The sequence below is a fragment of the Symphalangus syndactylus genome, chromosome 15 (genome assembly GCF_028878055.3).
Source record: "Symphalangus syndactylus isolate Jambi chromosome 15, NHGRI_mSymSyn1-v2.1_pri, whole genome shotgun sequence".
Taxonomy (NCBI): domain Eukaryota; kingdom Metazoa; phylum Chordata; class Mammalia; order Primates; family Hylobatidae; genus Symphalangus; species Symphalangus syndactylus.
Window position 1 is genome coordinate 84,889,573 of NC_072437.2, and position 22,950 is coordinate 84,912,522.

The following is a 22,950-nucleotide window of genomic DNA, read 5'->3' on the forward strand; positions in this document are numbered from 1 at the left end:
AACAGATGCCTTTCTGCAAATTTAAGATGAAAAGGGATGGAGAGAGAAAATCAACAGTGCCTTGGAGGGTTTATTAATATTTTCAGATGGGAGTTACTGGAGCATGTTCATGTGTTAAGCAGAAGAGCCAAGTTTGTTGGGAAACAGAAGTGGATGATTTGGGACAATGAGTAGAGTTCATGTGAGAAGACAAAGTGCTGTGAACATAAACAAGTTTATAGAAGAGTGGTGATTTATGAGAGGAGATGCAAATTAAGATCCCAACTTTCTCAATATCATGAGATGAGATGAGGAGGCCTCAGGAGGCTGGCAAAGGTTTTGAGTAACTGGCAGAGACTCTGCAAGACCAAAGACCTCATCAAACTATGTTTCCTCAGGCTTCCTTTATTCATTACACATTGATTTTTTTAATTGAAAGCACATAAAACTGGACATGGAAAATGCACATGTAAGTAAGACTCAGTCCTGGTTCCAAAGAAGCCTTGAAAGGAAATCAAATGTATAAATATATAATTATGCAATGAGATGCTTGTTATGCTTGAGGCTGTATTCAGCACAGCAAGAGTAGGGAAGTAACTGGACAAGTGAATGGACAAGGAGGGCCTTTTGAATGACAGATAAGTGGGAGCATTAACAGAGGGCACTGTGGCATGAGAAGCATGGTGCTTCGAGTGGTCTGCACGTCAGGGTTTCTGAGGGGCAAGACACACAGAGATAGTGGTGGAAGGAAAGGCTAAAGAAGTAGGTTTCTACATTATGGAGCTGAGAGTTTACCTTGTGGGCGATGCAGTGGCATCAGAAGTTTTTGTTTTGTTTGTTTTTAAGTTGATTTTTAAAAATAGACTTTATTTTTTATAGCAGTTTTAGGTTTATAGTAAAATTGAATACAAAATACAGAGTTCCCTCATACTCTCTGTGCCCCCTCCGCCATCATATGATAAGTTTTTCAGTAGAGCAGTGATCCCCAACCTTTTTGGCACTGGGGACTGCTTTCGTGGAAGACAATTTTTCCATGGAAGGAGTGGGGGAATGGTTTCAGGATGATTCAAGTGCATTTCTGGTGCACTTTATTTCTATTATTATTACATTGTAATATATAATGAAATAATTAGACAAGTCACCATAATGTAGAATGAATGGGAGCCTTGAGGTTGTTTTCCTGAAACTAGACAGTCTCATCTGGGGGTGATAGGAGACAGTGACAGATCACCAGGCATTGGATTCTCATAAGGAACACGCAACCTAGATCCCTCACATGTGCAGTTCACATTAGGGTTCACCCTCCTCTGAGAATCTAATGCCACCACTGATCTGACAGGAGGCGGAGCTCAGGCCATATGCCTGCTCACTCACCCTCACCTCCTGCTGTGTGGCCCAGTTCCTAACAGGTCTTGAACAGGTACCGATCCATGGCCCAGGGGTTGGGGACCCCTGCAGTAGAGATTATTATGATGGAAGTGTTTGTAGAAAGTTATTTATTGGAACAATGCTATAGTAAACTACAGCAGAAAGAGACTAGTAGGAAAATAACTTAGGAGACTCAATCTAGGAGGTAGCATTAATAAGATTTGGTGAACAAATGAAGGGGGTAAGGGGTAAAGGAGAATAAAGACCAGCTCCAGGATTTTCACTTCCAAGGAAACATAATTTACCTAGGTTGGGGGTACAAGAGGAAGCAAAGATGAGCGGGGGTGGGGAGGGCGGGCTATGATTCTATATGGAGAACAATTAGATACTAAGTTTGGGGTAGAGATTCTTTCATTTTCTCAAATATTCAACGAATTTCAAAACAACTGAAATATATGATAATATGAAATATCAACCTTACCATCTCATGCCATAGAGAACCAAGCTTTTATTTAGATAATTATAAGTGTTATTTTGTCTGCTATATGGTAGTAAAATCAAAACACTGTTGCTTTAAAAATCATAAATAAATGTTTATATTAATTATTCATCACTGCTCTGGTAAATTACTATTTGACAGAAGTAAGTAATACATTGAAAATACTCTGATCCCAATCATAATTACCTTGGGGTTCATGATATTTCACAGATGCACACACTTACATCCTAAGATTTCATTTTGAATCAAATTTGTCTTATCTAAGGTTCTAAAAAGTTATAAAATAATTTGAATGCAATTTTCTCAGGTAAAATATTATGTTGTGTTAAGATAAGGTGACATAATTGATACATTATTTGTTAAATCTAAAAGCTAGAAAGAGATTTTTGACAATATAATTCTTAATATTAGAACTTATAAGAAACCATTTTAAGATAAAATCCACAAAGCACAATTCTATGCCCAACTTGAAATAAGAATAAAGATAATTGGAAAGGCAGTGTTCTATGAACTTGGTATTAATTAACACGCTCCTTCACACTTTTTGGCTAATCTCTGTATTGGCAATATCCAAGCAAGGTCTTGAAACATCCTTTAATTCCTCAAATAAAGATTGAATTGTATTCAGCATGCCTTTATTTTCATGTGAACATTTCTATTGCAGCCTAGATGTTAGCTGAGATTATTCTGCCATTTGAAATCTACATAAAATTAGCTTTGGTTCCATGATTTCTGTAGATTATGGTGCCTTATATTTTGTTACTTCTGTTTCCAAAATCCTGTCTACTCCTCTAATTGTTCACTCTTCTGCGTCACACCAACACAGAAATAGGGTACAGTTCAATTTCCACTGGGATTACTTCTTTCCAGAAAATTCCGCTCATGCAAGACATTTGTGTATGTAGCCGACTTTACTGAAGTGTTGTGGTTTATATGAGAATCATATATAACAACTTTAAATTGAAAATGAGACATTGCTGTTTTTTCATTTATTTATTTATTTATTTATTTTTTATTATTATACTTTAGGTTTTAGGGTACATGTGCACAATGTGCAGGTTTGTTACATATGTATCCATGAGCCATGTTGTTTTGCTGCACCCATTAACTCGTCATTTCGCATTAGGTATATCTCCTAATGCTGTCCCTACCCCCTCCCCCCACCCCACAACAGTCCCCTGAGTGTGATGTTCCCCTTCCTGTGTCCATGAGTTCTCATTGTTCAATTCCCACCTATGAGTGAGAACATGCGGTGTTTGGTTTTTTGTCCTTGCGATAGTTTACTGAGAATGATGGTTTCCAGCTTCATCCATGTCCCTACAAAGGACATGAACTCATCATTTTTTATGGCTGCATAGTATTCCATGGTGTATATGTGCCACATTTTCTTAATCCAGTCTATCGTTGTTGGACATTTGGGTTGGCTCCAACTCTTTGCTATTGTGAATAGTGCCGCAATAAACGTACGTGTGCATGTGTCTTTATAGCAGCATGATTTATAGTCCTTTGGGTATATACCCAGTAATGGGATGGATGGGTCAAATGGTATTTCTAGTTCTAGATCCCTGAGGAATCGCCACACTGACTTCCACAATGGTTGAACTAGTTTACAGTCCCACCCATAGTGTAAAAGTGTTCCTATTTCTCCACATCCTCTCCAGCACTGTTGTCGACATTGCTGTTTTTAAAAATTGCTTTGGCTCTTCTGCTATTAGGGATTTCTCCCTGGCTACCCTTTTCTGAGGGCTCTAACTTCCTGATGTGTTGCTTGGTTCTCACTCCCTCAAGGCTTTGTTCTGCTGTGTCTGCTTCCATACTTTCTGTGTTCTCTTTTCTAGTAGGGGTGGTGGTTCAGGATTTCTCCCAGGGATTTCAATTTCCCTCATTTTTGTTAGATAGAACAATTTTACCTTCATTCCCTTCTCAACTCCAAGAAAATTTGGCATATCCAAAGATCCATTTATGTGCTAGGTAAACAGAGGGTCCTCCTACACTGTCTTTATTAATGTAGGTTTAAATTAGGTTTTAAAATCAGGAAGTGTGAGTATTCCAACTTTGTTCTCCTTCCTCAATATTGTTTTGGCTATTTTAGGTCCCTACATTTTCATATATATTTTAGGATCAGCTTGTCAATTTTGGCAATGAAGCCAGCTAGAATTTTTATAAGGATTGCACTGAGTTTGTAGATCAATTTCAGTAATATGGTCATATTAACAATATTAAGTTTTCCAATCCAGGAACATGAACTGTCCTTCCATTTGTCTGTCTTCTTTAATTGTTTCAACAATGATTTACATTTTTCAGAGTGTAGGTTTTGAACTTTTTAGTTAAATTTATTTATATGTATTTTATCATTTTGAAGCTATTGTAGGAATTGCTTTCATAATTTCATTTTCAGATTGTTAATTGTGCTCATATAGAAATACCACCGATTTTGATATACTGACTCATAATTTGCAATCTCGCTAAACTCATTAATTTTAATAAGTTTTTAGTAGATTTATGAGGATTTTTTTAGCTCATGTCTTATGAGAGTGTAGTTGTACTTTTATTCTTTCCCATGTGAATGCCTTCTACTTCTTCTTTTTTTTCCCCCTGATTGCCATAGTTAGGCCTTCCCATGTAATGTGGAATAGAAATGGTAAGAGTGAACATCCTTTTCTTGTTCCTGATTTTAGGGAAAAAGCATTAAATGTTTCACTTCATGGTGTTAGGTGTAGGTTTTTCATAGATGTCCTGTATCAGGTAGAAGATGTTTCCTTCTATTGCTAGTTTATTGAGTGTTTATTATCAAGGAGTATTGAATTTCATTAAATGCTTTTTTTGTACCTATCAAGATAATCATGTGATTTGTCCTTTATTCTATTCACATGTTATTTACATTAATTGATTTTTGAATGCTAAACCAACTTTGCATTTTTGGGATAACTCTTACTTGATCATGCTGTATACTCTTTTTTTTACGTGCTGTTGAATTCATTTTGCAAGTATTTTGTCTTTTTTCCATAAGAGATTGTGGTCTATAGTTTTCTTTACTTGCCTGAGGGTGTTTGGTTTGTTTCTTTTTTGGTTCAAGTTGTGTTAATATTTTCTTTTAAGCAACGTTCAGAGTTACAGAGGGCAATAAAAGCTCATGTGCATCTGCTGAGATGCTAAATCCTAGCTCTGGTGCCCAGTTGACTCACACATTCATAACAATTTATCGTGAATCCAGACAAACAATAAGCTAATATATGTTATGTCAAGACCAATAAGTGATTCAAAACAAAGCACATGGTAAGAGAAAAGAAGTAAAGGAGCTGGAGGGAGATTTTAGATAGGATCAGCAGAGAAATCTTAATGAAGTGACATGTGAGTAGAGACCTCTGTGAAGTAAAGATGTGAGTCATGTGGACATCTGGGGAAAGAGTTCTCCAGACAGAGGAAATGGTAAGTGCAAAATAGGAGGCAGAAGCATACTTGATGTGTTTAAAGATTACAAAGGAGGCCAGGAGGAATGGAAAAGCATAAGTAAATAGTCATCAATTAGAATTTTGTCTAGCTGCACACAACAGGAAACACATTTATAGTGGCTTAATCAGATAAGGGTTTTAATTATCATATAAAAGAGACTGGTGTGAAAGCTCCATGACACCATCAGGAACACAGATTCTATCTTTTCTCTCTACCATTTGGAGCATAAGGCTTCATGCATGTGTTCGGGACAGCTGGTCCACTCCCATTTTCCCTTCTATCTTTCAGGCAAGAAGGAGGCAAAGGATGAAAATCAAAGGCCACATGTCAGCAAAATAATTCCTTTGATGGTATTTTTTTCCCCCTTCTGGAAAGTTATCCAGAAACATCTGCTTACTGGCTTCACCTGTATCACAAAAATGCCCCTAGCTGCAAATAAGGCTATGTGTGGCAATGTGACCAGTGGAGTTTTATAGCTGGGCAAATGACCTATCCCTCTAACTTTGGGATTCTTTCAGTAGGAAAAAAAAGAGGGAATAGATACACTTGTATGTGGAATCTGAAAAAAGAAGCAGAGAGTATAATGGTGGCTTCCAGGGCTGGGGAAGTGATAGCTAGAGTGATGTTGGTCAAAGGGTACACAATTTCAGTTAGACAGGATGAATGAGTTCAAGATATCTGTTATACAACATTGTGACTCTTGTTAATAATATATTGTGTTCTTGAAAATTGCTAAAAGAATAGATTTTAAGTACTCTCACCACAAATAAATGATAATTCTGTGAAGTAATGTGTGTGGTAAATAGCTTGATTTAGCCATTTCACAATGTATATATATATTATAACATGTGTTACATAAATATATACAATTTGTATTTTTCAACTAAAAATAAGTTTAAAAAAGAAATAACAAAGAAAAATAGTCCAGGAATATGAAATAATTACTAACACAATAAAAACACAAATTAAAAAATAGCATAAGTGATAGATAATGTAGGGGCTTTTAACTGAGGACTAGATCTTTGGGCTTTGGAGATTCTATGCAGAGTTGTCACATAATATGACTCATTTTTTTTAGCTTGGGTTGACCTAGAAGCTGAGCCTTATACAAATATTTGTATGAAATAAGTTTATTTGGGAAGTAAGCACAAGTATGGAGATGAGAGAGCAAAACAGAAAAGGAAGGAAATCCTCATAGCTATGACCAAAATCAAGGTTGATACCATGAGGGTGTGAGGCAATGTGTAAGAAGTGCTCAGCATAGTCCATCCTTGGCCCATTTAGATCATGCCGCCTATTAGGGACAATCCTTCACAGAGCTTTCAAGTGGTGCCAGTCAATATCTACAAAAAACAATGTAAAATAGCTAATGGAGCTAGCTACAGTTTCTTTAGTTACAACTGCTTCAAGATTTAAAGTGATATTCATCATCTCCCTGCTTAACCATCTATTCTGGATTTTCCTTACCCATGTATAGCACTTCAACTGGTCTTGGCTGTTTATCTGAGGGGTTAAGCCAGATCTTCATCTCAAGGGAAGATGAATCTTTAATTGCCTTTCTCTATTTGAACTTTGAATACTACAGTTGCTTTTTTGTCTGTATTTCTGATCATAAAAGCAGCAAGAGACATCCAATTGAATACTCTGAGTTTGAGATGTGATCTTTTCAGCCCTAATTGTGTAGCAGCAACGCTATCTTCTCATGCTAATTAAGGTTTATTAACTTTGCCATGATAGTAACTCCTTTCTTATCCCTTTTTTGCTTGCTGATCAACTGGCATGAGGCACCCAGAGTGACAGGGTGCCATAGCTTTAAATTTAATAGAATCATTAATCTGTCCCCAAGCTGAAAGCATTTCTCACTGGGAATCCAGCCCTTTAATGTAGCAGAGCCTGTTTGTTGAGGCAGGAAGCACATATTCTTCAAGAATGTCACTTGCGTGATGATGTTAATAGGGGGTAAATCTTATGCCTCTTCATTCCTAGACCTACAAATTCTAAATGCTGGGGACACATTCCCTTACCTGGTTCAATGCACACACTGTATTCTGAAAGACATAATCTCAAACCCACAGGGTATTGTCTCTGGGCTGGCATTTTAGCCAAGGACTTTTTAAAAATTATTTTTACTTTTTATGGATACCTAATAGTTGTGCATATTTACGGGGTACATGTGATATTTTGATACAAGCATACAGTGTGTAGTGATCAAATCAAGGTAATTGAGATATATATCACCTCAAGTATTTATCATTTCTTTGTATTTAGAACATTGCAATTCTACTCTTTTAGTTATTTTGAAATATAGAATAAATTATTGTTAACTATAGTCACCCTATCCTTTAAACCCCCCTCCCCACTATACATCCCAGCCTCTGGCACTCATCATTATACCCTCTATCTCCATGAGCTCAGTTGTTGTTGTTTAGTTCCCACATCTAAGTGAGACCATGGGAAATTTATCTTTCTATTGGGCCAGCCTCTTTTTGGCAGATACTTTGAACAGACACTCATTGTTGTTCCTTTTTTGCTGTAGAATCAGCCCCTTAGTCTGATGCAATGTTGTGCAAGTTTCCATGCAAGTAGGCTCTAAAATGGTGGTACTGACAGAGGCAATGCAGGCAGGGAATTCAGATCAGTATAAGTATCGAATTTGGTGAGGCTGAATTACTATTTCTCTCGGGTAGAAGTAATCTCATTTAATCAGCTGGAAACTAAGTACAGTTGGCCTTCCATCCATATGAATTCCACATCTGTGGATTTCATCTGTTCTGAACATGTACAGACATTTTTCTTGTCATTATTCCCTAAACAAGACAGTATAACAAGTATTTATATAGCATTTATATTGTATTAGGTATTGTAATAATCTAAAGATGACTTAAAGTATATGGGAGGATGTGCATATAACCTATGCACATATCAGGACTTGAGATTTTGGTATCCGCAGGAGGTCTTGAAACCAATTCCCCATGGAAACCAAGGGACAACTGTATCCGACTAGACTCTTTAAGGGATATTGCCATTGGAATGGTGTCAGCATAGATGCTGAAAAGTTAGGTAGTAGTGGAAGTAATAAGGTAACAAGCGTTGAAGGAGAGCCCATACTGTGGTTCAATGCATAGCTTCAATTCCTGCCAACATGGTGCTCCATTCTTAGGCCCATTGCACAAGCCCTGGGGTGGCTAGGACAGATTGGTATACATCCATCCACAGGCATGGTCATCCTGTCTTAATGGTTATTGAGATTGTTGCCTGCAATGGATGCTGTCTGGGAAGCATCAACTTAAAATACAAAGATCTACATTTTTTACCCACTTCCATGGGCCAACTGGTGAATAATGTTTCCTCAGACTAATGTTTCCATGGATGTCTTATAACCTCCCAACTAAGCCATTCATCAGTGCCTAAAAGTTCATGAATATCTGTGTCTCAGGCCACTACTTCCTCTACATAAAGCACAAAAATCAATATACTGCTCTCACATCTGCCCACTTGGAGGATTTCAGTCATGACATTCCTTTCAGGCAACCCCTGAGTTGGGCTGTAGTGTGAAGGCAGTATGTTTTTGAAGTATGTAATACCCTATTGAGCTAAGTCATCTGGGTCAAGATTTTCTTTCTTTAATTGATCACAGAGAATGCCTCAGGAGGGATTGGTGTGAGTTGAATTTTCCTTGCATTCCCCAATCTTACTACTTGTGGGATTTGATAACATCTGGTTCATAATGGGTTTCTCCAGTAGGAGTCACATGGTATTTCATGTTCAGATGCTCAGTCTTTTCTACAGCTCAGCAGCACATCAGGAATTGCTTCTCAAAATAGACATAGTTTTGTTCCAGAAGCCCAGTAGTCTGCACTGTGACCTCTATTGGGTCTTGCCAGAGAACACACACACAGCATCATCACAGATAACTTTGGTACCACTTAACTCCTGGGTCATAAGGCCTACATGCCAGGGTCATTTGCAGCACAGTGCTGAAGATCAAGAAGCCACTCAAAACAGCTTTCTGAGTAACATGTTAAATGAATCAGAAAATTATGGCTAAGTCTCTAAAGTCTAAAAATACCCATAACATAGCTCGAGTTTCTTACTGATAGAAGAGGCAACAACTTGTCTTTAACCTTAAGTGGAATATATCAGCATATCTCACAAAATTGAACTTCTACAGACTTCACTGATGTAAGAAGCCCTGAATCTTTGTGGTATTTATTTTCTCCTCTCTGGCCTACAAGTATTTTACTAGGACATCTGTAGTTGTTAATGCTTACTTCTTCGTGAAGTGTGATCTGTGGAATTTTAAACATTCTACACATTATAAAAAGTCTGTAGATTTCTATAGAGTCCTTTTAGAGTGCAGGTGAATTAACACAGCCCCACAGCAGGACAGTGAATCTGTACTGCTGTTTGTCCCCTCCTTTCCATCATATAACAGTCAACTCTTTTTGATCTTCCTTATTGATGAGAATTGAGAAGGACGCATTTGCTGGATCATTAGCCTCATCCTACGTCCAAAAGGCTATGTGAATCTGTTTCTGAAACAGCTGCATTTAAGGCTTCCGCTTGTTTAAGTTTATAGTAGTCCATTGTCATCTGCCAACATTTGGTGTTTACGGGAACTGTCTTTAAGTAAAGTGGAAAATAATAGGGAGAGAATTGTTAAAGGATAAATAATTATAGCTAGATAGGAGGAACAAGTTCTAGTGTTTTTATAGCACGATAGCATGACTATAGTTAACAATAATACAGGATATATTTCCAAAAAGCTAGAAAAAAGGATATTGAATGCTCTCAACAAAAGAAATGATAAACATTTGAAATGATGGATATGCTAATTACCCTAATCTGATCACTACATGTATGTATCCAAACACTGTGTAGCCCCTAAATATGTACAATTGTTATGTGTCAATTTTAAAAAGGAGAATATGTTGGGGCCCATCACTTCTAAGTCTTTAATGATGACACCAATTTCTGTAATTCCTCATAGCACATGGTATTGCTTCTGATAAACTATCTATCTTGGCCAGAGTTAGGAGGACAGTTTTAGGGACTTATACTTGGTTTTCCTAAAATATTGGCTCTGATTTTATGGACCAGGAAACCAATGTGAGAATAATGCCAGCTGCTAAGTACATACATCTCAAATATACACTCAGGCATAGCCATGATCCCATTGAACCCACTATGAAATGAACTTGGGCTAGAACTTCATTTGTCATGTGTTATGCTCAAGCCATAACCATTCTAAATACAGGTTCATAGTAGTGTGTGGTTTTCCTAGTATAAATGGCAACTCAGATCCTATATCATCTTGTCCTCTATGGGTCTTGGGATTTTCCTTTCCACAGTGCAGTTATCCTGGTAAATCACATTAACACCCCTTTTAGGAAGAAATGGGGAAGCCCACTGAATTTCCTCAATGGGGCTCAACCTACACTTGATTATTGGACTTTGAATATGTGAACTGGTTTACAACTGGACTAAGAAAATGCAAGAGATTTCCCATAATAGCAGTTGATTTTAGCCTTCTGATTGTCAGCTTTTGATTTTTTTCTGATTCTAAAAATGAAAGATAGAAATGCTATTTCATTGTTTATCTGTCTTACCCCTAGGAACATCATAATATATAATTAATGACCAGCAATTGCTGTGGGTCTAGGCCTCGGTTGCCATCCTGGGTTGTTCCCCCTTACAGTCATTAAATCTATCTTGCATTTGATGACCAAATACTACTACATGGACTCTACCATCCCAGATTCCTGTAGTTCTTACTGAAAACGGGCAGCCGAGTTTCAGTGTAGAATCCTAGCCAGGTTCCAATATAGAATCTTCTACTGTTAATCTCAGCCTGCAAGGACTGCTACTTCTCATCTTATCAGAGATGCTTACTTACTGCTTCTCTTAACATTCAGTTCCTTATTACTGTAGTGAATTGAGTATCCTCTGGGTGCTCCCAGGATGAATTTTTAAGTTTCACATAATAAATCCCCTCTAGCATTTTCACCTCCAGTGAGTTTCATGACTTTTACTTCAATACTATTCCATGTAGTTTCAGAATTTTAACTTCACTACTGCAGCCATCCATGCTTCTGATATTCTTCTTAGGATATTAAATCCTTAGTCATTGGAAAGCCCTCTTATGTCAGTGAATCCCCCTCTCATTCAGTTTTCAAGATGTTCAAGATCTACTCTACAATATGCTGATTTATCCATTGACAACTTTCAGAATTGAAAGTGGGGATATTTAATATCCATTGTCTTCAGTTCCTAGTCTTGGTGAAATTTCAGGATAACAGGAATGTCCTTAATAACCTTATATAGTTTTTTGTTTCCTTGCCAACCAGAGGTCCATATTTGCAGGTTTTCCACAATGCAGCCAACCAGGGACAGTTTCCTGGTCACTGGCCAACTAGGAATATCTGTCTCCAGCACAATATTCCCAATGAGATGTCTATATATGAGAACAATACCACTGTTTATGCGAAACACAGAAGTAAAATGGTGCAGCAATGATGGCTGCTCCATTACTCTTCCAATAAGTGGCAAGATGAAGAGAGTGCTTGATTTGCTACTAGCTCATGTCTAAGTAGAAGGTGAGGGAAATAGGAACTCACAACCTTGAATCCATCAGAAATGGGGTCAAGAAAACCAAAGGATTTTTTGTTGGCAGAGAAAGCAATCATGATCCCTTACAGGCTGGACTACATATGAGCAAAGCAAAGGATCATTCAGTGGTCAATGTACTGACAGTCAAGGTTCCTGGTAGGGTAAGGGATAGCAGGTTCTCAGATGAATAATAGGCTCTCATGGTGTCTTATAAAATGAGCTTCCATCTCCCTTTGGTAATCATTTATTGTGGGGTACTTGAGTATTACCCACCAGGTGAAAAGGCAAGTATGGTTACATTAGGGTAAAAAGGTGAAGCTGAAATCCCAGTTTTTCTTATCACAATGTTTATATTTTTATAATTCTGTTAATGCTACTATCTGCTTCTCAGAACTTGGTTGTGGTAAGAAGTATAATGCCCTCTGCAAAGATGTGCAAATCTTAATGCCTGAAATCTGTGGAAATGTGATCTTATATGGCTAAAGGGACTTTGCAGATATAATTATATTAAGGATCTTGAAGTGGAGAGATTATCCTCAATTATCTAGTTGTGACTAGCCCAGCATAGTCACAAGAGTTCTTGTAAGAGAGAACAGAAGGTGAGAGTCAGAAAAGGGGATGTGATGATGGAGGTAGAGGTCAAAATGAAGGAGAGGTTTGGAGATGGCCGGCTGCTGACTTACCTAAGACAGAGGAAGGGACCTTGAGCCCAGAAATGAATGTAGGTGGCTTCTAGAAGCTGGAAAGGGCAATGAAAAGGATTCTTCTGTAAAACCGGAAGGAATGTAGCTGTGCTGACACCTTAATATTAGCCCAGTGAGACTGATTTAGAATATTTGACTAAACTGTAAGATAATAAATGTGTATTGTTTTAAGCCATCAAATTTGTGGTACTTGTTATCACAGCAATAGAAAATTATTTCAACAGTCAATGCCAACAGTCAATATTTGACCTCCAGGACTACGAGATAATAAATATGTATTGTTTTATGCCATCAAATCTGTGGTACTTGTTACCACAGCAATAGAAAACTATTACAATAGTCAGTGCCTGCTTACTGTTACTGGACTTCCCCATTTCCCTTCTCAGGCTTTCATGAGATATAGAATCAGGCCTACTTCAACTAAATATTTATTCCCAGATATCATTTCTTACTAGAAACAGTTCTTCTCCACCCTTTTTCTCCACCATTTTTGCCTGTGCTGAAACTATGTCTGCAGAGTTAGCTCTCAGCTTTCTCTTATCTGAGGCTGACTCAATCCCATCTTCTCAGTTTTCTAGAGTCAAAGATACTATCAATGCAGAAGACAACCCCTGTAAAAATAAGAAAGAGAGGAATAAAAATTCTCTAGTGCCAAAGGTCACCAAGAGCCCCAAATCCTATGGTCAGGATCCTGTAAGGGTGAGGACAGGGTTCAGAAGGTCATTTAATCTTCCCACTGAAAAAAATCTGCAGCCAAGAGGTCTGCTGGAAGGAAATATTTTCTATTCCATTCCCTGCCATGCCATGCCATTCCATTCCATTCCGTTCCATTCTTTTATTCTGTTCTTAGGAATATAATCCTTTCACTTCTTCTACCAAAAGTTGACCTCTTAGCCCTGTGCTCTCCTGTTGCTATCCTCTGAGAAACAGGAAAGCAGTATCAGGATACCTCCCCGTCTATCCTACTTTCACTGTGGGCAGGCAACATGTTATTCATTGTTGTGCTTTCGGTACTGGCAAAAAAGAGAGTCATTAAAAACATGTTGACAGTGTCCACAATTTCACTTTTGCAAATGTATTTCTTGGTGCCCTGAAGTCTTATAAATCCTCAGAGCATCCTGTTAGAATGCAAATACTCTTTTGAGAGATGAGTCTGTAGCTCTTATTCACTAACCCCTTAAAGAAAACTAATTGTTCACTAAACTCAAGGTCTAGTTTGGAGATAGAACAATAGAATTATTAAGCATCTTCTGCATTTCACATGCATGACTTATATTATCTCATTTAAACCTTAACAACCCCCCACAGAATCATTCTCTCCATTTACAGATAAAGAAAGTGAAGCTCACAGTCACACAGCAAACAGAGAAGCCTATGTTTTTTCTGTCCCACCACACTGAGGAGGAGGAGGAGTGTATTTTGAAGAGTGGGGTGTGACACATATATTCACCCTTCCTCTTGCCAGATAAAAGTAGGTCAACTAAGAATATCTTGGGAAAGCAATTCCATATGAAAATTTCCTTGGGATTTGGCAGTATCACAGGAGTGACATTTTACTAGAAGTAAGAGTAAGATCTGAACCAATACTGAAGACAATTATACTTTTAGGTCACAAAGCCAGCTCTGAGCGTTTTACTCCAGCTCCTTCCTGGGTAACTCACTGAATATAGCTATTTCAAGTGATGTGTCTTGCTCTCATTGATCTCTTAGAGAAGAAAAGGTTTAGTGTGTTCTTACCTCATGACATTCTCCTTATCAGAGACTAAGAGTTTGTGGGTCCATGGATAGTGCAGCACATTTGGCAGACCTCATTTTTCTTCTTTCTTTCTTGTTTTTACTGCTTTTTATTTTATTTCAATAAAATTTAGTATTTCAAGGAGTTCCCTAAACTCTTCCAGCAAGTCGTCTGGAATATTTCTAGTATCCTTCTGTAACCTGTTTCAGTTTTGCATTTTATATCTGTGATTTTTAAACCTAGAAGGGTTTGAACAATGCTCTTCGATTTAGGAAGAAGAGTGATTAATATTTGTCAGTTAAGTTGGGCTTGAGAGACAATAGATATTAGTGTTAAAATTGCTTTTTTATCAAAGGTACAAATACTGATAAAGCACTTGATGAATTATGAAGGTTCTAGGAAAAGATAGAGACATTATAGAAATTGCTTTGAAGGAAAGAAAGCTGCCTTTTAAACAATCCCTGACAATAGAAAAATAATGTTCCATTTGAATTGCCTGCACAGAAGATTAGATTTTAATTGACATCACTGCTTCAGATTCAAAATTTGTTGCTATTAATCGAGTAGTTTGATTTTTCACAAAAAATTTGTAGCAGTAAAAAACAGCACTGTAAAAGAGCATTGTAGAAGAAGTATGTTTTATTCTTTTTTTCTGGGAAAGTATTTTAATGGTAAAGTGAGAACCAGTTAATCATATCTGACATTCAAAACATTAAAAATTATTCAGCAGTTTTACTCATCTAGTTCTTGCTTTGTTAGAGGACTTACAATGTAAATATATGTTTAACATAAAATGCTAATATATATTTAAATACAAGACTGAACAAAATCATAGCAAATATAGTCAATGGGTTATTGCTTTTTAATCCATAAAATGATTAAATTGCTGTCATTACTAGGTTACTATCAAATTTAACAGTTAACAATTAACATTTACTCCCCTAACTTGTTTTTAAAAGTCTGAAAAAGGAAAGTCTCTACTTAGAGTCGTAGAAAAATTTATTACCTGACATTTTTAATACTGAAATTTTGTAGTCTTTGCTGTTCATGCCACGTTTTGGAATAGAGAGGTACTACAAGAACTGCAGGAGAATAGACCTGGCAATTGTGTATAAAATGGATTCAGAGGTCATTTAGAAAGCTTTAGAGTTTTCCAGGGCAGAAATCACAAGGACCATGGTTGTAGCCAGCAGTGAAATGTAAAAGAGATAGATAGGTGCAATGCTCTAGAGTTAGAACCATAGATGGTTCAGTTGGAAATGATTGAGCAGGAAGTGTTATAGATAAATTCCACTCTTTTCAGGAAGCCAGAATGATACAGTATCTAAGAACCTAGACTTCGAAGTGAGACTAGTGTATGCTGGATAACCTCTTGAGGTTTCAGCTCTGCAACTGTAAAATGGGGATAATAATATTCTTTAAAGGATGGAAGGAAATTATGGCTGTAGAATGCTCAGCACAGTGTCTGGCAACTCCTTACTATTTATTGTCTCAAAAGGATATTGTCAATATTAGTCACCACATAATAAAAGAAACATGATCCTTATTTATCAAATTTGTTTCATGAGCTCACTGATAAGTAATTCTTTTCAATAAAATACAACAGGCCATCTTCCCTCTGAACTATTAGGGTCATACTTTAATATTTTAATTTCCAATATTGTTTATAATTCTAGATTAATTGAAATCCCTTCATGAGACTCTTATCTATGAAGCAGAATTATGGGTGAAGGTAGTGTGTAAGAGTCTTATTGTAAGGGCTTTAGATTTCCTTTTTAGGTGAGTTAACATAATAAGTAGTTCAAAGGAGAAATTATGAAGACTCAGCACTGCCAAGTTCCAGAGGTCTTAACTGCCGTTTCTATCAGAGCTGCTGCCTTCAAAACAGAGTCAGCGGGGATTTAATGGATTCCATTCCAAGAGTAAACTCATAGTCTGTCTCCAAGGGCTGCCTTTGCATCTTTAGTGTACCAAGTTATTTTACCCAACAAGCACTCTATGGAAGTCAGAATCCTTTAAAATAATGTTGGTTTGGGTTCAACTGCAGTAAAGTAGTTAAGTTGATGGGTGGTAAACCATTTTTTTTTTTTTTTTTGCCAAATTGAAAGGGATAGTATTTATAAAAGTCACGCCAAACTCCTCTTCAAATTCAAAACAAGCAGAGACAAATAGTTACCATAAGTGCCAGAGATAAAAAAAAAAAAAAAAAAAAAACTTTAGGGAGCTGTGGTTCATTTTATAGATCAAGAGAACAAAGCTCAGTGATCACACAGATAATTAGTACAGTGATCCTCAACTCATGATCCTAGATACGTGAACTATGCTACAGAGCATCATGGGCAAGCCTTTAGAAAAATATAAGGAAAGAAAAAACTCACATAAATATTGTCATTATATACATTTGGATGAGGTCATAAACGGAAAAGGTGTTTTTAAAATATATCATCCTAAGCAGATGTTTGTGATTGCATTATTATCTGACTCTCACTTTTTCCTGGGACTATAACCCGTGAGCGTGAGTCTCTGGAGTAACCTGTATACACAGCAGCTTACTCTCTCTTCTCATGTCTTATAATATTGTATAAGAAATTAGCGCCTCAAGGTTGTTGAATGTGTGTGTGTGTACAATTGCCAACAAATGATGCTTTATTTCCCTTTGAACTTTTGTAGCTAGAAAAGAAATGCCTAGACAGCAAAATGCTTTCAGCAAAATTTTCATGACTTAAATGTGTTATTACTCATTCTGCGGCAGGATAAATCAAGACAGAGAGATTTTTTGGCTAGATAAATTTACCTTATGTCTCAAATTATTTTGCTCGAAGGCAGGAAATAGAAGGGCCTATGTTCTAAAGGAAGCTATTGATAAGCCAAAGATAGAGATAATAGAAAAGAAAATAAGGCTTTTGCTCTATTCCAGAAAGAGTGAGACTGACATTTTCATTTTTGAAAACATTGCTACAAAGACTATTAGGTTGTTGTCATATATGGATGTCTTTTAAAGCAATATAAAGGAGGAGAGTTCCATCAAACAGCTCATCTTTAGGTTAAGGGTTATTATTTAAGTTGTGTGTTATTTAATTTGTTATTTCACAAAACAAATTCCTTTTTGGTGAGAAATTATGCTTTAAAATGTAACATCCAAATTACTTGTTTTTGTAATTGTATCTATTTTCCATCTCAGAATTAGTCCCGTGAATTGGGAACACCACTGTACTAGGAGTCAGCAATAGAGGGATCTAATGGCAATTCCTGCACTTACTGGCTATAAACCCCTGGGCAAATCCCTGCCACTCTCAGAGGCTCGCTAGCTTCGTATGCAAAATGAGGATGACAGTCTCACTCACTTTACCCATGACAGAGGGCTCCAGGTCATTTAACTTTTGTTATTGAATGTCTACCTAGTATCAAGTCCTGTGATAGTATACTAATATAGCTTACATGTGTGAAACCATTTAGAGAGTTTGAAGATTCCAGGTATGAGGAATCATCATGCCAAGTTGTTGAGAAAAAAGATGAACATAAATATTACTCAAGTATTTGAAGATACCATGTCAGAAGAATTTGAAACATTTATTTAATAAAAATATATACACACGCACTTTAAAACAAGGCCTTTGGAGAGTGAATTCATCCTTAATCAATACATCAAATATTTTTCCATTGACCCATTCAGATACCAGCTCTAGAATTTTTCGCTCCTCTGTGAGTCTCTTTCTCCCAGACATTAAATATCCTGTTCTGACATACACGCAGCAGTGCCTTAGGAAAAAAAATAAAACAAATGAAGCTTCTTTCTAAAATGAAACAGTCACACCCCAATGGGAACTTAGGAGCAAGGAATTAAGTCTGGATTGATAGTTTTTTGTCTAGTCTTTAGTAGCCCCATAAGTGACCCCTGCACTATGATTGCAACACATTTGTAGGGAGCTTATGATGTTACAATCAGTCAATCAGTTATTCTCTAATAGTTGTTTCTAACTTGACTATACAATCAATTATTTATTGAATTACTATTAAAGACACAGGGTAACATATACTTGCATTAGATAAAAGATTATTTAGGGAAGGAAGCAACAGGCAGTAGCAGACAAATGAGTAATAAACTATGGGGACAAGCCATGAGTAAAAGAGGAGATGAAAAACATGGGAATCTGAGATGTGGAAAGTGAGGAAACATGAGAGAGAAAGGGCAGGGCTGGCAGGTGTTGAGCAATCAAGTGCTAAGGAGGTCAGTTAGGACAATGACTCAGGCAAGAAAGAAGGCAGAGGGCTAGGAGTGGGAAGGTGCTGAGTCAAAGTAGAGAAAGGTGCCTCAGCCAAGGCATCTGGTAAGGATGTCTCCGAATGGAAGCACCTAGGCTAAGAATGCAGATGTGTCTATGAGGATGGCTGGTTGGAGGTAGGGGGGAAAGGCAGGTTGGAGACTGAGTCTTTAACTGCAACTCCCTCCAGAAAACTCTAATTCATTGGTTGTGCACCAGGACTGGTGTGATGAGAGCAGCCTCTGGCTAGGAGGTCTGCCATGCAAAGCCTAGTAATTGTCTATGGCCAGGCCTTTAACATCACATGCAGGATTTTAGGCTAGAACCAGACCCCTCTGTGTTGAGGATGGTAGCATGAGGAAAATTATGGCTAGGACTTTCTCCAACCAGAGTGGAAATAAGTTGGGAGAGCTGGGGCAAGGTGAGATTGCAATCATTCAAATTCACAGGAGACTTTTAGATGGATGAGGAAGGTAGGGCCCTGAATTCCATTGCAGGTTGGGTAGACTTGGGCACAGCACTTCCATCTCTCTGAGAAGTCTGTTTCTTCATCTTCAAAACAGGATGTTACTTGCCAATGGGTTTGGGTTAAGTGAGGAGATATTGAGAAAATGCTCTCAGTTCATATCAAGGCTATGTCCACTGGTTGGGTTCAAGACATCAGCATAAAACTCATCCTGAAGGAGGAGCCAGCATCTTAAGCCAGACCCAATGAGAGAGCTGTGATAGGTTGAATAATGGCTCCCAAAGGCCCATGTCTTAATCCCTGGAAACTGCGAGTGTGATTTTATATGGCAAAAGGGGCTTTGAGGACATGATTAAGTATCTTAAAATGGGAGATTATCCTGGTTTTTCAGGTGGTCCTACATATAATCACAAGGATCCTTACAAGAGGTAGGCAGAGGGAGGCGATATCAGATAAGAGAAAGGCGCAGTGATGACAGAGATAGATGTTGGCATAGCACAGTCACAAGCCAGGGGATATTGACAGCCTTTGAAGCTGGAATGGGCATGCCATGGGTTCTCCCCTAGAGCCTCCAGAAGGAGCCAGCCTTGCTGACACATTGATTTTAGCCCATTGAAGCCCAGTTCAGGCTCCTGATGTCTAGAACAATCATGATAAATTTGTGTTGTCTTAAGCTGCCAAATTAATGGTAATTTTTGAGAGTGGCAACAGGAAACTAATACAAGAACCTCAGTTATCAGTTGAATATACACACCTGTGGAGAGCTTGGCTTTAGACAATCGACCTTGTCTCTTAGCTCTGTTCTCCCTGAACCCGCATCTGATTAATGCACTTTCCAACTGAGTGATGGAGGGACATAAAGGGGTAGTTTTTTGCTAGAGAAGCCAAGAAAGTGCAGGGCAATAGAAAGAGAAGTTTCAGAGCCAGAGAAACAGGAATAATCTGGTTTGCAGGTACATGGGAAACATACCTTAGAATCCTGCCTTGGTATGAGATAGTGGCCCAGCAACATTTGAATTCATTCTATTAAAGTGGCTTTGTGATACTCCCTCAGTGATGCCTAAGAAATTTGTTATGTATTCTTATAGATTTTTTTAAAAAAAATTAGTGGCCTGAAACCTAGATTTTTTCATCTCCTCTCCTAACTTTCCTTTTTGATGTCATTACCTTTGACAGACATGTTGGAGCCAACACTGTTTTATGTCTATGTAAGTATCTCAGGCCCTGAGGTCTCTGATACAGAAAACAGCTTTTGGTGCAGTGGTTAGCTTTGCGTTAGCTAAAGGCCACCGGTTTGACCCTCCGTCCACATTGTTTCACTGAAGCAGTGAGAAGGGCACTCACAGACCTTGGCAAATGATGAAAAGAGCTGGGGACCACGTGGATACCAAAAGTGAGCACATTCACAGTTTCAACAAACCACAACCTTGATTTTTGTTTATTTGACCTCTTTCCCTTCGCTTCCTTTTGTCTCTTGCCTTCTGGATATCTTCATTCTGCCCATTTTTCCAATCCATTAGCACCTCCACTGGAGGAAGAATTGCAGAGGAGAGAAAAAATGTAACTCCCATAAACCAATTTTGCTACTTGTCAGAGGCTATTGCACAAGGCTTATGAGAGATGAAGGTGAAAATTATTGACAGGAAAAGGTTTGAAATAGTTGTAGGGTGTATTTGTTCAGAGAAACTGCATTAATTGAGAACAGAAGGTCAGAGTCTTTTCATTTGCAACTAGCATTTTTATTCTGAGTGGAGAATTTTGTGATTACTAAACTTACTCTATAAATGAATAGAAGGGAGAGGGAGATGAGAAAAGCTTTTTTCTGACTTCTCTGAATTCTTAGTAGAGTGTATTTTAATTATGCCTCTTGGTACCTTTCATAGAAGTGATAGTAGATCCTTTCAGTTTGTTTTGAAATAATTTTCCATTATTTGCTTGGCACATGGTTGTACCACCATACGTTAATTTTTGATTATTTAATTTTTCTCTAAGAAGACACTTTTAAATGTGATTGTTTTCTTCATAATGGCTTTAAGGTCAGTTCTACTTTCTTCTCCCTGATACTTAATTTCCCAGAGTTATAGAGTTGATAGCAGAGGCATAACTAGATATTTGTACAACAGCATTTGAAGGGCGTATTGGCACTTCTGCAAAGACATATTTCTGGAGAATCAAATAAGAACCAATGAGAAGAAATTATAGAGGTAGGATATGGACTTGATGCAAGAATCTTCTAATATCTAGAGCTCCTCAGCAATGTGATGGGAGGAGTGATGTCGAAAGTGTCAAAGCGAAGGTTGGTTGGCCATTTACTGTAGAGGAGATTAATGAGCATAGCAAAGGTTAAAGCAGAAGAAAAGTCATGTTTCTTCTACCTTTGAGAGTAGGTTAGTCTAAATTTATGACTCAATATAATTAAAGTGTCACTGTATTTTGTTTTCCTCAAATAGCCAAGTTTTGATAAGCTCGTATTCAACTTAAGCCATAAATGCTTTTCCAATCTGTAATGCTCTCCTTCACCCATCTATTCAAATCACATTTAGCTTCAAAGGGTCAGCTAAAGCATAACTTTTTTAGCCTTTGCTCCACTCAGTGAACTTTCTTTCCTTGATTATTGAAACATTTAATAACTGCATTTCTTACTTTAGCATTTCATTACTTACCAATGCTTGTATTGTTATCTAACTTTTTCACATGTGCATATCTTATCTCTGCAAAATTGACAAGTTCTGAAAGGCATAAACAGTACAAGGCTGACTACATATTAGTTTTTTCTTTTTTTTAATGATTAAAGTGAACTTCCCTTATGTTGTATAGAAATGAATAACTTGAGATTTTCAGTGAATTTTTTTCTTCTGTCATTGATGAGACCTCTAAAATGCACCACCTTGTCAACTGTAAATAATCTTTATAGGGTGATCGTTTCTTTTATGGAATGTATTAGGTAGATATCTTTCTGGAGCCAGGCTGGAGAAATGCTTAACTTTCTTTAGCAACATAAGCCTTGAATATCTGTATTCCTGATCTTTTTAAAATGTCACTGTATGGCAAAATAGAATAACGACACAAGCAGCTTCATAAAAGATAGCACATAACGTTGCAGGACTACAAAAGTTTAAAAGTCAAACTGGAGGAATGAATTTTTTAAGACTATAATAATGAAGCAGTATTATTTGACTACCAAATATTATAGCTTTGTCATAGTTAAAACATGAAAAAATCTTCAACCCTTTTCTATAAAGGTATTTTGACTTTGTTCACCTTTCTCAGATTGGTTTTTGCATAAATTTTATTGAAGACAAACTGTGGCTGCTGTTCATGAAAATATATATATGGGAATAGACAGTCATTCCTAGGGTAACTGTTAAGTAGGTAAAATTTGCCATAGGACTACCTAAATCTTTTGCCACAAAAGTGCACTGTAAATTAAAACATCATGAATTAATGTCATTATGAATTCGTTTAGTGAACACACATCAGACAACTTACGGCACAAGTTGTGACACCAAGAGGTAATTTTTCTTTCATTTACATTATTTTAAAACAATACAACAATATCTGCTTTATTTAGCTCAGTGTTGTGTGTGGAATAAAAGAAAATCATAGACTTGAAAAAACTGAAGACTCAGGTGGCAAGACCCCCTCTTCTGGGGCACAGCAGGACACACTTGACTCAGAATTAGTGCCCCTTTGGAGTGAGCCTCAACCAGCCATTTGGAGTCACCTAAGCTTCCCCACCCCTGCTCCCCAGGCAAGAGAAATTCCACCTCTTTTTCAGAGGCTGTGAAGCAGAGTTGTTTGATGCATGTTTAGAACTTAGACCTGGTTTTTAAGCTGAGTGGTAGTATTTATTTTTATTATTTTTCTTCAAGCTA